The sequence below is a fragment of the Schistocerca serialis genome, chromosome 3 (assembly GCF_023864345.2).
Source record: "Schistocerca serialis cubense isolate TAMUIC-IGC-003099 chromosome 3, iqSchSeri2.2, whole genome shotgun sequence".
NCBI lineage: Eukaryota > Metazoa > Arthropoda > Insecta > Orthoptera > Acrididae > Schistocerca > Schistocerca serialis.
Genome location: NC_064640.1, coordinates 622,128,062 through 622,145,374, shown reverse-complemented (window position 1 = coordinate 622,145,374; position 17,313 = coordinate 622,128,062). Strand labels below are relative to the sequence as shown.

At 37.9% G+C, this 17,313-nt stretch overlaps 1 protein-coding gene across 1 annotated transcript in view; it reads left to right on the top strand.

The window, feature by feature from the left end:
• The window catches only part of LOC126471055 (uncharacterized), a 633,812-nt gene that overhangs the window by 592,191 nt on the left and 24,308 nt on the right, over positions 1-17,313 (top strand). The gene's annotated exons all lie outside the window — the stretch shown is intronic.

Below are 17,313 nucleotides of genomic sequence, written 5' to 3'. Positions count from 1 at the left end.
CTTAGCAACCCCATCAGTCAAACAAATCAGTAACAGCTTGCACTGTACGTGGTTGAGCATTGTCCTGCAAAATGATGGTCAGGTCCTGCAGAAAGTGTCATCACTTCTGCCTCTAAGCTGGTCATAGGTTGTGTTCCAAAAATGAACAGCATTTGCTTCAGAACTACTACAAATTTGTCGGGCAGTAGACCGCACCACTCGAACTGTCAACACAACTCGCACTGCTAAGAGTATCCTATGACTTCCACATCGCTGGCAATGAGCTTTACACAATGCTGGTGGCTACTTTGAAGGTCAGTAAAACTTTGAAACGTGTATCTGTTTTGTATGAACTGTAAACAAATAGTTGCCACTATTAAAGTTCCAACCCTTGTAGAAACAAAATATAGTGTAAACCCTTCACTCTGAAATAATATATGCAAGAAATGGGCAAAAATATGGAAACAGCAAAAACACGATACAATTACAATGCTCAAAAGGTGTAGAAAAGCTGTTGGTATTCAAGACAGCTCACAGTCTTGTCAAGATGGATAAATACAGGTCCTACATGGCTTTCAAGGGAATTTCTGAAAAACTGTGGCAAGTTTGGGTAATGATGATGGAGGTGGCTGCCAATCGCACACACTTTTCTCCAAAATAGATGACAGAGACTCAATAATATTGAGATCTGGTGACTGTGGTGGCCAGGGGAGATGTAAGAATTCATCCAAGTGCTCACAAAACCAGTTCTGGACAATGCAAGCTATGTGAACAGTGGTCCTGTCAGCTTAGAACACAGTATCACCACTGGGGAACAAACATACTACCATGGGAAGGACCTGATCAACCAAAACATTTACGTAATCCTTAACAGTAATTCAAACTTGCACAGTAACCATGGTCCCCATGGGATACCACGATATCAATATCCAAATCATCACAGGATTCCCACCATATTTCTCCCTTGGGATGTGAACTTGGCCAGAAGTGGAAACTGTGTGAAACAAGACTCATCTGACCAAATGACATTCTTCCATTGCTTCTCAGACCACATTTTATGGCTTCGGTACCTTCTTTTCCTATTACAGGCATCTGTATAATTAATGAGTGAGTTTGGAATTCCAGCTCGTCCTGCATTCCCTGCTTATAGAGCCTCTTCATATTGTTTTGGTGATGACAGAGTTCGTGAGTGTGACATTCGGTACTGCAGTGAGCTTTGCAGTTGTTGTCCTCTAATTTTTTGTCACAATCCTCGTCAAGGTCCATCTGTCATGAACACACACACACACACACACACACACACACACACACACACACTTAAATCTGCACTGTGACTTAGTGGATGATGTTTTTCTGCTTTCTTTGTATGTAATACAAATGTTAGATACAGTGTCTCTTGAAACACTAAACAAAACAAAAACAAAAAAAAAATGGTTCAAATGGCTCTGAGCACTATGGGACTTAACATCTGTGGTCATCAGTCCCCTAGAACTTAGAACTACTTAAACCTGACTAACCTAAGGACATCACAAACATCCAGGATTCGAACCTGCGACCGTAGCAGTCGCGCGGTTCCAGACTGAGCACCTAGAACCGCTAGACCACTGCGGCCGGCGAAACACTAAACACTGGCTCCATTAGTCATGGAAGCACCCACCATACAAGCACCAATAATTTGCCCATGTTCAAATTCAATTAGCTCCAACATAATGGACTTGCAATTATACAGAATACTGTTCTCATCATGACTGACACTTACAATGTATTGAGGATATTTCACTTGCAATGTATTGACGATATCTTGCAGGTGCCACTCTTGGTCAAATACAACAGTGCAACCTGCAGGCTTCGTTAGCACCTGCATTTATGTTCAAGCATGCATTTCACATTTAGTTTCCATATTTTTGTCCAACTTCTGTTATGTTAGCAAAAACTGACATGTGTGAAGGTATTTGTGAATGTGTGGTTATGAAAAACTGTGCTATGTAGTACAAATGTATTTGAAATGTAAAGTTTTTCATTAAGTCTCCATTTAATTAGCCTCAGATGTAACCAATACCTCTTGTATAACATTGGGGTATATAGTTGATGCTTGATGCAGTTCAGCACATTTTGCTGTTGATATAAGGCAACATGTAATGAACCAATATGGTCAAAGATGGATAGGTAAGGAAGGCCTGTAACTTGATCCCCAAAAGATCATGTGCCATCATTATTCTGGACCTTTCTATCTGAGATCATCTTAAATGTAGTGTACAGCACTATTGATTTTATTGAAGATTTTATTGAAAGAAACAGCAAATTGTACAGTCCTGTCAAGCTTTAGGAGATGGTCTAGTGTTTTTGAAAGAATTTAAATCACTGCAGAAATGATGTAATGCATCCAGGCGTGAGAATGACACTTAGAACACATCCTTCTACAAGTACAGATGTACAGTAAATTGTAACATGTAACATGCTAAAGTAGAATATACATGTAGGCTGAAATCTGAGGATATATTCTGAAAGCAGTCACTAATCTGAAAGTTCGTTTGAAAACTATTTTGGTCCTTACTCAAGATGCTATGTTTCTCCAGTCTCTTGAAAATATAGAATAGCTCATCTGAAGAGCTACATTTCTATTTTGTTGTATCTATAAAGAATGGTTGCTGACTAGTCCAAAAACGTTCAAGGTACTTAAAATATGAAATAAATTTGTGCATTAACTTTCACAGCAGTGCAAGTCAGAAATGTTGCACTCAAGGCATGGAACCATATATATTACAAACTCTTGTCTGTGGCCCATTTACATATCAGTTATTGCAGCACTAGTACAGCAGACATGAAAACAAATTTGGCATCAGAAGGCAATCCACATTTCAATATATTCCAATGCTGAAAGAGTACAAGGTTCTGGGACTAACTATTACATGTTACAATGAATGAACATTGGAACTACCCACTTTCATTGAAAAATCATAATTTATCTTTATACTGTTTTCTCATGATCTGATTTACAGAAAATGACCATTACTAGAGAAATCTAAATAAATCTGAGATCACGCTTTTTTTACTACTTGGTGTGATGAATGATTATTCAATACAAATGCAAATTACATACATAAACAGAGACAAAAATATGTAGTGATAGTAGAAATAAGTTTTTGGACATTGACACAAAGATACACTATACAGGGATAAACAGACCAACTGAATGACAAGGAATTTTGCACTTTAGAAAATGCTAAAATGAAGTAACACATGACTAAAATAGCAAAGATTCACAACTGCAGTCAGACAACTCATATATCTGGGTATAACTATTTTGATGGAGTAAAGAAGGTGACTGATATTTGTTTATTTGTATGATACTCAGAAAAGGCAGTCAGTCTACAAAGGAGATAGCTTGCAAGATACTTATATCACCTGTTCAAGAATATCACTCAAGTGTGTGGACCTATATCAAATACCACTGACAGGGGATATTGAACATATACAAAAAATGCCAGCACAAATGATCACAGGTTTGTGTGACTTATGGGAGAGCGGCATGGTAATGGTGAAAAACCTGAAATGGCAGATACTTGGTGTTAGACATCAAGTATCCCACATAAACCTACTTACAAAGTTTCCAGGAAAATTACTTATTAGGAATCTAGGCATATACTACAGTTTCCCACTTACCACTCCTGTAGGAACCAGAATGACAAGATTAGACTAATTACAGCATGCACAGAAGCATTAATCAATCATTATTCCTCTGCTTTATACACAAATGGAACAGGAACAAACCCTAATGTGTGCGATAATGGGAAGCTTCCTTTGCCACACACTTCACAGTGATTTGCAGAGTATGGATGTTAATGTAGGTACATTTGTTCTTTGCTCTGTTCTCTGTACCATGGAATGAGTGGATATGCATTGGTTTGTGTCAGGGAGTGTGCTTGAAATTACAGAAGTAGAAGAAAATGTGAACACTTGAAGTGTTAGGGAAAGGGAGGCATGCAATGGGGACATGGATATTGTTTCCAAAGTGGCTGTATGAGGAGATCGACTACAGAAAGAGAAAAAGAGTAATAATGCTTGCTGAAGTTTAAAAGGGGCTTCTGAAATCTTCTCTGTGCTTCTTTCCACATTCTGTTTCATGTGTTTGAATGTAATTCGTACACTATTTACTCTGGTTTTCTTAAATTTCTGCATTATCTGTAGCATCATTTTTTTGTTTTCATATAATTTGATTTCTTATATCAAGATAATATCTCTGCTATTTCTTTCTAAATTTTTTGTGTGTTTTTGAGAGCCAGTGTGTTTCCTTTTCTTCTACAGTTATCACTCGTCTGATGTAAGTATTAGCCTTGATTTTTCTCACAATTTGTTGTAATTCAGTAATTCGCTGGGATCTACTAGTGTTGCCTGTTCTTACAATTTTCTTGTTTTGTCAAGATGATTTTGACAGTATATCACTTTCATTTCTTTGTCAAACATGATTTTTCCCTTTGAAAACATTTTTCATCCGCACTTGCATATCCTTAGGAATCACCCCCCAAGGGCTTAGCTTGAAGTGTTCACCATCCTCTTTTGAAATTGCAGTCACAACATTCTCTTGGCTTCAGCCAAACTGTCCTCAGGTTATACATTTTATCTGTAATTCTTTACACAAGTGAAATATTGTGCTGCATAAAACTCTGCAGTTGATTGCCCATCATGTTTCACTGGAAAATGTCCACTGATATAATTACATATTGTAGCAACAAGTTAAGCGACCTTAATTGGTTACCAGACCTTCTTCTTTGCCTACATCACTACTTTTATTCCTCATTTGTCCCACTCTGGTTTTTCACTCATCTTTCCAGCACATTTACTCCTCTCTTGCAAAAAAAGCCTGTAGTTGTCTTGCCTCCTTTAGATAAATTGATCTGTCAGTGAGCCAATATGATCTAACACTTCTGCCACAGAATCAACACATACCGATACTCCAAGAATTCTTGACATATAACTGGGTTGCATAAATTCTCAGTTGCCTCCAACATGGTCCCAATGTAAACATTGTTCAACCAGAGGCTCTTCATTCTCTCAAAGCAAGCAGTTCCATCAAAGCAAGCAGTTCCAAAGCATTACATCAACGCAAATGTGAGGGCTGATTTTTCCAAAACACAGTATTTCAGTTTCACAAATAAATTCACCTGTTCAGTGCTTACACTTTCTCAATAGCCATCCTGTTCACATGAAAGGTCCTCTCCCTTACAGAATCAGTATTCATATCTGTTGATATGCTATATAAATGCACAAGCAATTTCACCACAGCACTTCTACTCAGAGACACACTGCAAGTGTCATTCACAAGATTTCTTGTGGTCTCACAGTCACTACAAAATTGTTGATTGATTCAGAAACCAAAAATGATTTTTTATTTCTGACCATAAAATAGTTTACCACATGAAATGCATCAATCTAATTCTCAACTAGTGCTATAATTTTCTGAAGTAACTACCTCAAATTAAGTCTATGTTTTTCACTTCACTCCCCAAAACACCCACAGAAGCTTTTCAACAACCTCTGCAAGATCTTGGTCAAATCCTTTTCACCTCCTCAAAATATCCTTGCATATGAGTCATACCCATGTGAACATCTTTGCAATAAAACTTATTTGTGCCCTACCTACTACTGCTGCTCAGGCTCAGTCATTAATAATATTTACTTCATCCAAAGAAGACTTACTTGTGTGACAATACACATGACATAGCAACTAACAACTAACCACCATTCAGTTTTCTACATTAGCAGGATGAGCACTTAAATACAGAAAGGATTAATGGATATAGAACAGAAACTGAGATCAGTAAGAAATAACACTTTGTTGCGGGGCATACTCTGCAACACATACCTTATGGACAGTTTCTGAGAACTTGCCCTACAAGATGTTATATTGTCTCATCAACATAACATCTAGTATATTTTATTTTCAATGCCATGTTCTCTGCTGTTTCAAATCTGTGCTTGTGTGTTGTAGCACTTATTCATCATCAGAGGTGACACAACTAGATTAACCTAAACTGCTAAAAAAAAAAGGAAAATAAAAAAAAATCCATCTGCAAATGTGTGTGAGATTACATTCAAAGGGAGCGGAGAGTAAAAAAATAAACATTATGAAACTAAAAAATAACTTAACTGACTGTACATAGTAACATGCTTGGATATTCCTTGGCACACTGTCCACAATCGGGTTGAGGCATTGCTGCCAAAGCCTGTTCCATCATTCTATCATTGTCCTGCTGAGGTCATCCAGTGTGTGCATGAAGGGTTCCTAGAATGATGCACTACAAGTTTCAACACATCGAAAGCATTTTCAGTTGGGTTCATGTCAGCAAATACCACAATGCCTGTCTTCTTGAGGATTGTGTCCATGAGGTGGGTGTGACTGGCTTGTGCATTAACACCTTGCAAGACAGATCCATTGCAACAGTGTGGAGTGTATTGCTGGGTAATAGGTTGGAAGATCCTGCTGTGGCACTAAACAGCCCTAAAATTACTCTTGACAGCAATGAGATGTGTCTGACATCCATACATGAGACCAGCCCAAAACATGACTGACACACCTCCCATCAAAACATGTGTGACTCCATTGGTATCTAGCTGCCTTCACACTCTTCTACAATGATAATCAAGCATCAGACAAAACTTTCACTATTCATGAAGAGCCAGGTTCCAGTCTAGGCATTCTCTTGCTCTCCTACTTTGTGGACCACTGTTCCTGGGGGATTGTGCTGTTGTTTGGGATGCCTAGAGGCCAAATTAATCATATGGAGACAGTTGTGTACTATCTGAGTTGATGCAGCCTTCACAGTTGCCTCCGAAATTTTGTTGTACAGTTGCATTGTAGTTTCTTTGGCTTACCAATGTGCCTTTACTTTCAGGAACTGGTTATCAACAGTTCTTGTTAACTGTGGAGACCACTGTGAAACAGATATTCAAGTTTGGTGTCGCATGATAGTGGTTTAATGTTATGATGATCTCACTGTGGTATACAACAGTTCAGCAGTGTCCCATGCTAAAGACAGCTTGTTGTAACACAACATTGTGTGCACATTCTGAAGTTGAGATGAAGCTTCAAACCGTGTTGACAGCCTGAAAAGTGTACACAAGTCCCATTGCCTGATTCATGATTGGAGAAATAGTACACTGCATTGAACTGCTTTCCACTGAAAATGGAGGTTTATTTTTTACGTCCCTTACACAGGTAGTGATTTCCTGTGTTCAAAAGAGTACTGAGAAAGAGTTTCCTGATCAAAAATATGCACACTGTGCAAGTCACCAAGGTAGTCCAAAACTTTTAGTGGACAGTTTACATTCAATCCATGGGCACTGAATTGTCTGCTTGTAATAAGAATATATTCCCTTATCAGCATATTGAGTCTCTTGTCTTACATTATATTATGACAACTTGAACTAAATTTTGGAATTTGATCTCTTCCAGTGTCTTCTTTTGTAAATTCTTTATTTGCCATTTCATTCTTTCTTCTGTCATCAGTTTTACTCTTGCCTCTTCACTTACCTGGACAGTTACTTCAGGCATATGATAATTTTACCTTGAAAGTTTCAGAGGAGTTCTGAAACTTTGCTTGTTCATGGGTAGCTTCCAGGCTGGTGCCAATTATGAATTTCAACTCAATCACCTTGAATATCCCCTGGAAATGTATTTTTTTTTAAATCTCAGAAACTTAAACTTTTTTAGTATCTTCAGGCAGTATATTAAACAAGACAAACTGTTTCACTGTTTTGAAACAGTGTTTGGAACCATTACATTGTACTCTTTCATTTTTTTCGAAACAGTTATGTGTTTGTGTATCCATCTCTAATGTAAAATAATGTAACTAGCTTTTCGACTTGTCTTGCCATGTTTTGCAGTATATGCTTGTGGGAAATTTAAGACAGTGATTTTCTGGTTAGTATTCTTGATTAACTTATAATATTTATCACTTCTTATGTTATTTACACCATAGAGGAAACATCTTACCTTCTTACTGGACTTAATGGACTGGATAAAGTACACAACTGAATGTATGTTCATAACATGTTAATAACATTATTTACTATCTGCAGATGATAGATAACACACATCACAGTAATTTCTGTCTTTTGATTCTGGAAGGTCCAAACTGTTCAGGGTTCTGGTCCTCAACATCATCTGCTCACCTACAAAAGCATAAATAATGCTGAAGAGTCCCTTTAGGTCACATCCTTCTGTTATGTAAACTATTACTCCCATCGAAGACATTGTGAGAGGGAATCCAAGTTGTATGATATGATTTAAAAGCTTGGATTCTCAATGTTGAGATGCTACAGCACCTCAGGCTTTCAAATGCATGGCTCATCAAATGTTACCATATGTTTTCTCATTGCAGCTCTTCAGTCTTTTCTACTGCATACAACGGAGATGTGAAGATGGTGTCACAGTAACTGTGAACGAACAGCTAGTAACTTACAAAGGTGATTGTGTTATGGAGATCTTGGGTGCTTTCCTCTATGAATCCATTCCAACCTGGAAAACCAGTATATCTTTGCTTTTACTATACAGCCACAACAAGGCATACATGGGATGAATAAGAGCTTATGAGGGTAGATAAGTATTACAAGGTTCTTGTATCTTAATTGTGCAATTATGCACACCATTATCTGAGCACTTGAATAGTTTCTTTTGAGTGTGTTTTATCTTTACTCTGGTATCAGAAACTGACATACATCCGGGAGAGCAGTGTGCCGACCACATGCCCCCCCCCCCCCCCCATATCCAGATCCAGTGATGCCTATGGGCTGAGAATGACATGGCAGCTGGGGCCTTCATGGCCTGTTCAGAAGAAGTCTAGTTTGTTTAGTTTTTTATCTTTACAGTGCAACATGCAGTTAGCTGCTTCATTCTGTCCTTCTTGTGTAAATGCTCTGTACATGTGCTTGGTAATTTATTTAATAAAATACTGCAATTTCACTGTACAAGCATGAAAATGTTGTTTTCAGTACCAATTCACCTGGAATTTCCATGCCACTAATCTTACATCATTATTCCACTCAAAATTTTCAGCTGAACAGCATGATGAATGATTTGATCCCACTTTTTGAGCTAACACAAACAATGTCTTGTATCATATTAGAAGTGACGTGCCCATTAAGTTTCCAATCATCGACAAATTAACCATGAACTTCCAGAGATAAATTTGAAATGGCTAATGCCTCAAAATGTAAATATTCATTACATGTTAAAGAAAATGGCAACACATCAAGTATTTTCTGGGAGCTATATTTTTTGTAAATAAACAGAGTGTAACAAAACAATACTGATAAACTCAGAAGGGTTGTAGAGGTTATGATGAGGAACAAATTGACAGTAGGAAACTGCTTCTGGAAACATCATCCACTGGCCCTACACAGGTACAAAGTTGTAGGGGCATGCCTCTCACTAGGTGACCTCCTTGGTAGCATATGTGAATTAGTAGTGATGATGGACAACAAGCAGTGTTTTTGTGACAGATGTCAATGCACTTGAGACATTCTAACATCCTAAATGCAGTCAACTGAATTGCAAGAAGTACCACAGGAAGTAATAAATAAATAAATAAATAAAATAAAAAAACCTTCATTTTTTCCATTGAAAGGGAGGCTCAGATGTAGGCATTGGACCCTATGACTTTTTCCAGATTTGGGTTTCCTGTCTGTAGTTCTCATTTTATGGTCTATACATATGTGAACTGTGTAACTTACATTGGGGGATACCTGATGTAGGTACTCAATGTGCCCACTCTGGTTGCACAAGAAACAGAGCAACAGCCAGATGGTACCCGAATATTTCAATCAGCCAATAGAAAATGTATTGGTTTATTGAGCTCACTGGAACTGTGATATAGTTCATCTAACACTGTTGACAGAGGCTAAACATCAATGGTTTCTTTCATGAGTACCAGAAGAAAAGATCACAGGGTGTGTTATCAGAAAGCTTAAATAGCTATGATAGAAATGACAAGTCTGCTGTCAGCATGTGAGCTAGAGATTCATTAAGAAATTGTCAGAAATTTATGAGCATGTAATATCAAACTGATCATCTGAAAAAGTAAGGAAGGCAGATTAGGGTTTAATGTCCCATCAACAATGGAGTACAAACTTAGAATAAGTATGGATGGCAAAGGAAACTGGCCACATTGTTTTTTCAAAGGAAACACCTGTGTTTAAGTTGAGCATTTTAGAGCAACCACAAAAAACCTGATTCTGTGCGGGGATTTGAACTGCCATCCTCCCAAATGCAGGTCCATAACTAACCACTGTGCCATCTTGTTCAATCATAATTTGATAGACTTCACATTTACCCAAATGTGAATTTTATATAGTGTCATGACAATACATTTCTAGAAACTTGATGGTACCTTTCTTGTTCATCTCAGTTCATTCATAGTCTATAAAACTCTGACGCTGCTACTGGATATCATATTTCTTCCACATTAACCTTCTTCTTTTCTTATGTTATGCAGCAGGACATTTTTTTCCAACACACATACTTTTGGAGCACTTTTGTCATCTCTCTGTCTCTGCAGTAATAGAGTTTTCCATTGCATATAGGTTAACACCTTACACATTCCTGAACTTATGTTCGAGTTTCCAGTATACAGTGTTAGTTTTTAATACGAAAAAATCTCTTCAATGTCTTTACAAGTCCATCCCATTCAGTTTTTTTTTTATCTAAACACTAGTTTAATTTGTGCCCATAATTTTTTTAAATGAAGCGGCCACTATGGTATCACTTTAGAAGGTTACATGTTAAGTGAATATACTTTCTTTGAATGTAATACAGTGTTTTCTATTTCTGTTTGCATCATAAAGCCTGTTTTTAAGGAGAAGGAAAAGAAGGAAGCTGAGAGTATAATAATTTGAGGACTGAGCATACTTCAGTGGTCTTTCTGAGTATTGCAGATCTGCTTGACAGCTTGTGACAACTTTCATTATTTTGGTTCTTTAATAACTGTTGAATGAGTTCACAAGCTGTTCACATTAGTAGGTACAATGTAAGCTTACTTGTTTTTGTTGAACCCACAACTGTAGAAGCACAGCAGTTCCTACAGTAGTTTTTATGTTTGCAGCTGTAATGAATTCCTACTCATTCATGTAACAATATTTATTGAGAAAGTTCATCTGTAACTGCATTTGGTATACTATTTTCTAAACTGTTCTGGATTTCAGTCTTGTAGGCCACTGTAAATGTTCCCATCGTTACATTATATTACTTTGTAAGTTCACATCTTCTTGCCCCAGCCTAATCTGTTAGAAGTGTATAGGCTACCGCAGCTGGAGTTAATCTGCTATTCCTTATCTATTTAAATGATTTAGGAGACAGTCTGAGCAGCCATCTTAGGTTGTTTGCAGATGATGCTGTCATTTATTGTCTAGTAGACATCAGAAGATCAAAACGGACTGCAAAATAATCTAGAAAAGATATCTGTATGGAAATTGGCAATTGGCCCTAAATAATGAAAAGTGTGAAGTCATCCATGTGATTGCTAAAAGGAATCCGTTAAACTTTGGTTGCACAATAAATCAGTCACATCTAAAAGCCACAAAATTCAGCTAAATACCTAGGAATTACAATTATGAACAACTTAATTTGAATAGAACACATAGAAAATGTTGTGGTGAAGGTGAACCAAAGACTGCATTTTATTGGCAGAAGGTGCAACAGATCTACTAAAGAGACTGCCTACACTATGGTTGTCCATCCTCTCTTGAAGTACTGCTGTGCAGTGTGGCATCCTTACAAGACAGGATTAATGGAGTACATTGAGAAAGTTCAAAGAAGAAGAGCATGTTTTGTATTATCGAGAAATAGGGGGGGGGGAGAGTGTCACCGACATGATATAGGATTTGGGGGGACATCATTAAAACAAAGGCATTTTTCATTGCAGAGAAACCTTCTCACAAAATTTCAGTCACCAACTGTCTTCTCCGAATGTGATAATGTTTTGTTGATATAATAAAATATGGGAAATCAGAGCTCGCACAATCAGCTGAACAAATAACACATGCAAAACTGATGTCAGTTTTCTGTAACTAACAGCAAGAAAACATGGGCCTCACAGGCTTGTCACCAATTTCCAGTGAGCTATCAGTTACCTGCAAATAGTATGCCATATAGTGGCTTTTAAGCCCAATAAAATGTAAGAAATTTGATGTTGGTGATCTTAACTTTTTTAATATTTCAGGTTCAGTGGGCCAAAGATACTTGGTCAAGGAATAAGTCAGTACATTGCTTTCAGAATTCTGATTAGAAAATTTATAAATAGAATTAAAGAAGTAATAAAGCTCTACAAATCTCGTGAGAGAGTATACATACAAATAAGACATTACAGAGAAAATTTCTGAACTATTGTGAGGAACTCCTGTACAGAGTAGAAGGAATGTGCCAAGCCTTCAACCCTTCAACTTGGATTTGAATATTTGTCATTTATCAGGCAGTTTTTTTGGAACCCTATACCAAATGAACCTTCTACATTGCTTGAGGAAGTGTTATCCAAGTGAATATCAGTTTTCTGTCCAGTGTGCAGTGAATGAATCTCTCAGTTTCTTTGAACAATGTACATACATGCAGGGATGGCAGAGATAGAATTCAGAGCCATCTAAACAATTGCCTATGCAAAGTTTAGATTGTGGATGCCACAGATCAGTCTGAGCACCCTTAACTGGGCTAAGTATGATCTCAGTGAGTGCACAGTGTCCCCCCCACCCCCCCACCACCCAAATACAACCTCATATGAGATAATAGGGTGAAAGTAATCAAAATAAACATGCCTTTGTATTTCAGTGTCAAAGGCAATTGAGATTAGTCTTATAGTGAAGATAACAGCAGTCCCCCCCCCCCCTCAGAAGATCTTGGATCATGATACTTCCAAACAAGCTTCCCATCTACCATCTGCCCTAAGAATTTAAAATGAATGACTTCATTGACTAACCACACTGGGACTGTAAAATTTCTCTTTTGAGAAGCAATATACCGGGTGGTTATACAGGGTAGTGCAAGAAATGTATCACCATTTTGTTTCTGAATAAACACTTTACTGTCAAGATAAACCCAGTGGAACATACACTACTATGGAAAATGGTCTGTGGAGAATTGTTCTAATTCAGCTCATGCGCAATATGACCACCATTTTGATTCCTAACTTCCTTCACATGATTACTGATGTTAGCAATAACATTATGCACATGTATTCCTTGATTTCACTGAAAGTGAGAAGAATAAGGCATCTGAGCACCATTAAATCATATGGACATTTCAGGAAAATTGTTTCCTTTAGATTCACCCAAAGAAAGAAGTCACATGGGTTGATGTCTGGGCTATAGGGGGGTTCAAAATTGTCCACCACTAAAATGACCTGGAAATCTGACTGAAATAACCTGTATGTCAAAATGCTTGTGTAAGAAATGCAACACAGTATTTGCAGTACATGGCCTTGCTCCATCTTGTATGAACCACTGCGTGTTGAAGGGCAACATACTAGCAAGAAGCTATGGAGGGAAGTTATTTCAGAACTTGCTCAAATAATATGCACTGTTCACACTTTCTTCAAAGAAAAGAGGTCCAACAAATCTGTGACTGAAACTGCAACCCACACTGTAATCCTCAGAACATGATGTTGTTGTTCATGAAGCACTTGCAGATTTTCAGGAGCCCAAAAGCATGCATTTTGTTTATTAACCACACCATCCAAATGAAAATGCACCTTATCTAAATACCAAACATTGCTGACCGTTTGTTCCCTATCCTGCACCCAGCAGGAAAACAGCTGTGTCTACCGCTTGCATTCTGCAGTGAGCTTCTGATCAGAGGTCATCTTGTACGGGTACATCCAGAAGTCACTTTTAAGAATCTGTTGAAAGGAGTGTCTCTGGATATGCCCAGTTGTACTGCTGCCTTTCTACACAATTTGCCAGGGCTTCTCTGCAAAGCAACTTGTGCCACTTCAGTATTCTCTGGTGAACAAACAGGCTTCAGCCAGGGTTGCTTTGTTTCCAATATTGATCCTTCCCATAGAAATTGAGAATATAGCCAGTGAATGGTTCTCCTGCAGTGGGCTCACCATGGATTAAACTGTTGTCGAAAGTTGTTAGTCATCCACTGTCAGCCATGTTGTAAACACTAGTCTCCTAGCGACGGTATCATGAATTACACATCATTTCAAAAATCCTTTATTTCTCCAAGCTCTACTCCTACAGATGCTGAGATGCTCAACATGATATCCAGCACAACTCATAAATTATGTATAAAACAAATGGTAACACATTTTGTGTGCCACCCTATAATTAAATTTCTGCTACTTGAGAGGGCCCGCCTAAAAATATGGGTGATCATAGGACAATGAATCTTAGTGGAAACATTTACAAAGACATGAAGAAGAGAAATAATGGGTAAACCATTGAAAGAAACACTTTTTAATTTACATATGAAAGGGTAACATTTGTTGATTGCATATCATGTTTACGTTCCAGGTTACAAACATTGCTCAGTGTGAGAACCATCAGCATCCATGACATTCTGGAATCACACTAAAGGTATCAATTCCTTTGTCCATAGCACATTTTGAATGATGGACCATGGAATGTTCAGTTGTCATGACACAGATTATGCACTGCTTGAAGATTGTACAGTGCATCCAGCATTCTCAGCCATGGCAACAGTAACTTCTTCAACAGTTCAGTTTGTGGTTCAATTGGTTGTTGGCTTCTCCTACAAGCAGTTTTCAAATAACCAGTTAATTCAAACTTCTGAATTGTGTTCTTCAGCCCCGGTGCAGCAACTGGACATCTCAGTATTCCTTTAATGTGTCGATACTTGCAAAGAGCATCAGCCTGTTGTTTTTAACAAACAAACAGCTTTACAAGCAAAGTCTTGTTCACCTTGTCCAGACTGACTTCATCTGTAATGTACACTGATGCTTGTGCTTCAACCCTACATTGCCATACCAGTTCCGGAGCCAAACAGCAAGTCACACTGGTAACGATGCATACCCTGCAGCACACAGTCCTACAAAGTTGGGTACCCATATGGTGAATAGTTTCCATCTACACTGCCTCAAGTAGTGAAATTTTAATTATAACCACCCTGCACAATGCATTTTATTGTAGTTAAGTGTTAATCTATTTTCTGAAAGCCATATGCTGATGTAACTAACTATCCTAATAGCTTTATCATTTAAATTATATCACACTGTTTCACACTAAAATTTGTGCAATCTGCAGAGATAAAAATGATTGAATGTTTGGTGTTAGATCACTGACATATAAAATGAGAAAAACAATCTCCCCCATGTGCACTTTACGTGACTCCAGTCAGATTCAGACTTCTTCTTGTTGACACTGGAGGACAACCTTCTGCTTCCTACTTCCAGATATGAATGGAACCACTTTTGAGCTTTTTATCCAGTCTCAGATCTTCAAATTTATGCAAAAGTATTGCATAGGTCAGCCAGTCAAATGCTTTTGTTAACTCATAGCTAATACCCAATATCCCCAACCTTTGGTTACCCTCAATAGTGACTCACACATAAAAGGGTGAATTGCAGTTTCTCTGGAGAGTCCTATCCTTGAGCCAAGCTGTGAGTCTGACTGCGAATTGTGCATTCTCAGTTGTGCCCCTACTCTCTTATACACTGCTTTCTCAAAACAATTCAAAAAGACTGCTACCAAAGAAATTTATACCTTTAGAAATCAAACATACTGAAGCACCACACCCCCTCCTCCCAACTAAATTTAGCCTGTACTTTAAGAAATTCCACTACAACATGACCAAAACATTGGTTTTATAAGATGGTGCACCACTATACCTGGATTTTAATGAGCATAACCAGTTTTTTTGGATTAAATTAAGCATGGCAGTACTGTTTTGAAATACAGGAATCATAGTGGGATGGGATATGGTTAAGAACCCTATTCAATCGTCCAAATTTATGTTTCTGTGGTTCCTTCACAAAGGTTATAGTGTCCATAAGATTTTTATGCACTGTTGTCCATATCATTTTGTAAAAGAGACCTACATTCTGAAACCACTGATCCAGTAGCATATGACATATTCTGATGAAGGCCGCATATATGATTGCAGAAACACTGAATCATTTTACAGGATGATGTGGTCAGCACTCCTGAAGAATTTTATGGAAAGTGACTCAAGCTGTGGAAACCTATGCATGTTTATTACCATAAATGATTATTTAACCGTTCCATATCCAGCTGACTTTGTGCTTTGTTTTTCTTGATTTTGATACCATTGGGGGACTGAATTTAAATTTTCCTCCTCATACTGTATGAGATTTAAGCAAATCACTAGTAAAAATCTATTCATTTATTTAATTAATAATATCAATATAATAGAAGGAAACATTCCACGTGGGAAAAATTATATATAAAAACAAAGATGAGGTGACTTACCGAACGAAAGTGCTGGCAGGTCGATAGACACACAAACAAACACAAACATACACACAAAATTCAAGCTTTCGCAACAAACTGTTGCCTCATCAGGAAAGAGGGAAGGAGAGGGGAAGACGAAAGGAAGTGGGTTTTAAGGGAGAGGGTAAGGAGTCATTCCAATCCCGGGAGCGGAAAGACTTACCTTAGGGGGAAAAAAGGACAGGTATACACTCGCACACACGCACATATCCATCCACACATACAGACACAAGCAGACATATTTAAAGATATATCATATATTGGTCTTTAAATATGTCTGCTTGTGTCTGTATGTGTGGATGGATATGTGCGTGTGTGCGAGTGTATACCTGTCCTTTTTTCCCCCTTAAGGTAAGTCTTTCCGCTCCCGGGATTGGAATGACTCCTTACCCTCTCCCTTAAAACCCACTTCCTTTCGTCTTCACCTCTCCTTCCCTCTTTCCTGATGAGGCAACAGTTTGTTGCGAAAGCTTGAATTTTGTGTGTATGTTTGTGTTTGTTTGTGTGTCTATCGACCTGCCAGCGCTTTCGTTCGATAAGTCACATCATCTTTGCATTTATTTAATTATATGAATATAATAGAGGGAAACATTCCACGTGGGAAAAATATATCTAAAAACAAAGATGATGTAACTTACCAAATGAAAGCGTTGGTATGTTGATAGAGACACTAACAAACACAAACACACACACAAAATTCAAGCTTTCGCAACCCATGGTTGCTTCATCAGGAAACAGGGAAGGAGAGGGAAAGACGAAAGGATGTGGGTTTTAAGGGAGAGGGTAAGGAGAGTCATTCCAATCCCAGGAGTGGAAAGACTTACCTTAAGGGGAAAAAGGGACAGGTATATACACACACACACACACACACACACACAC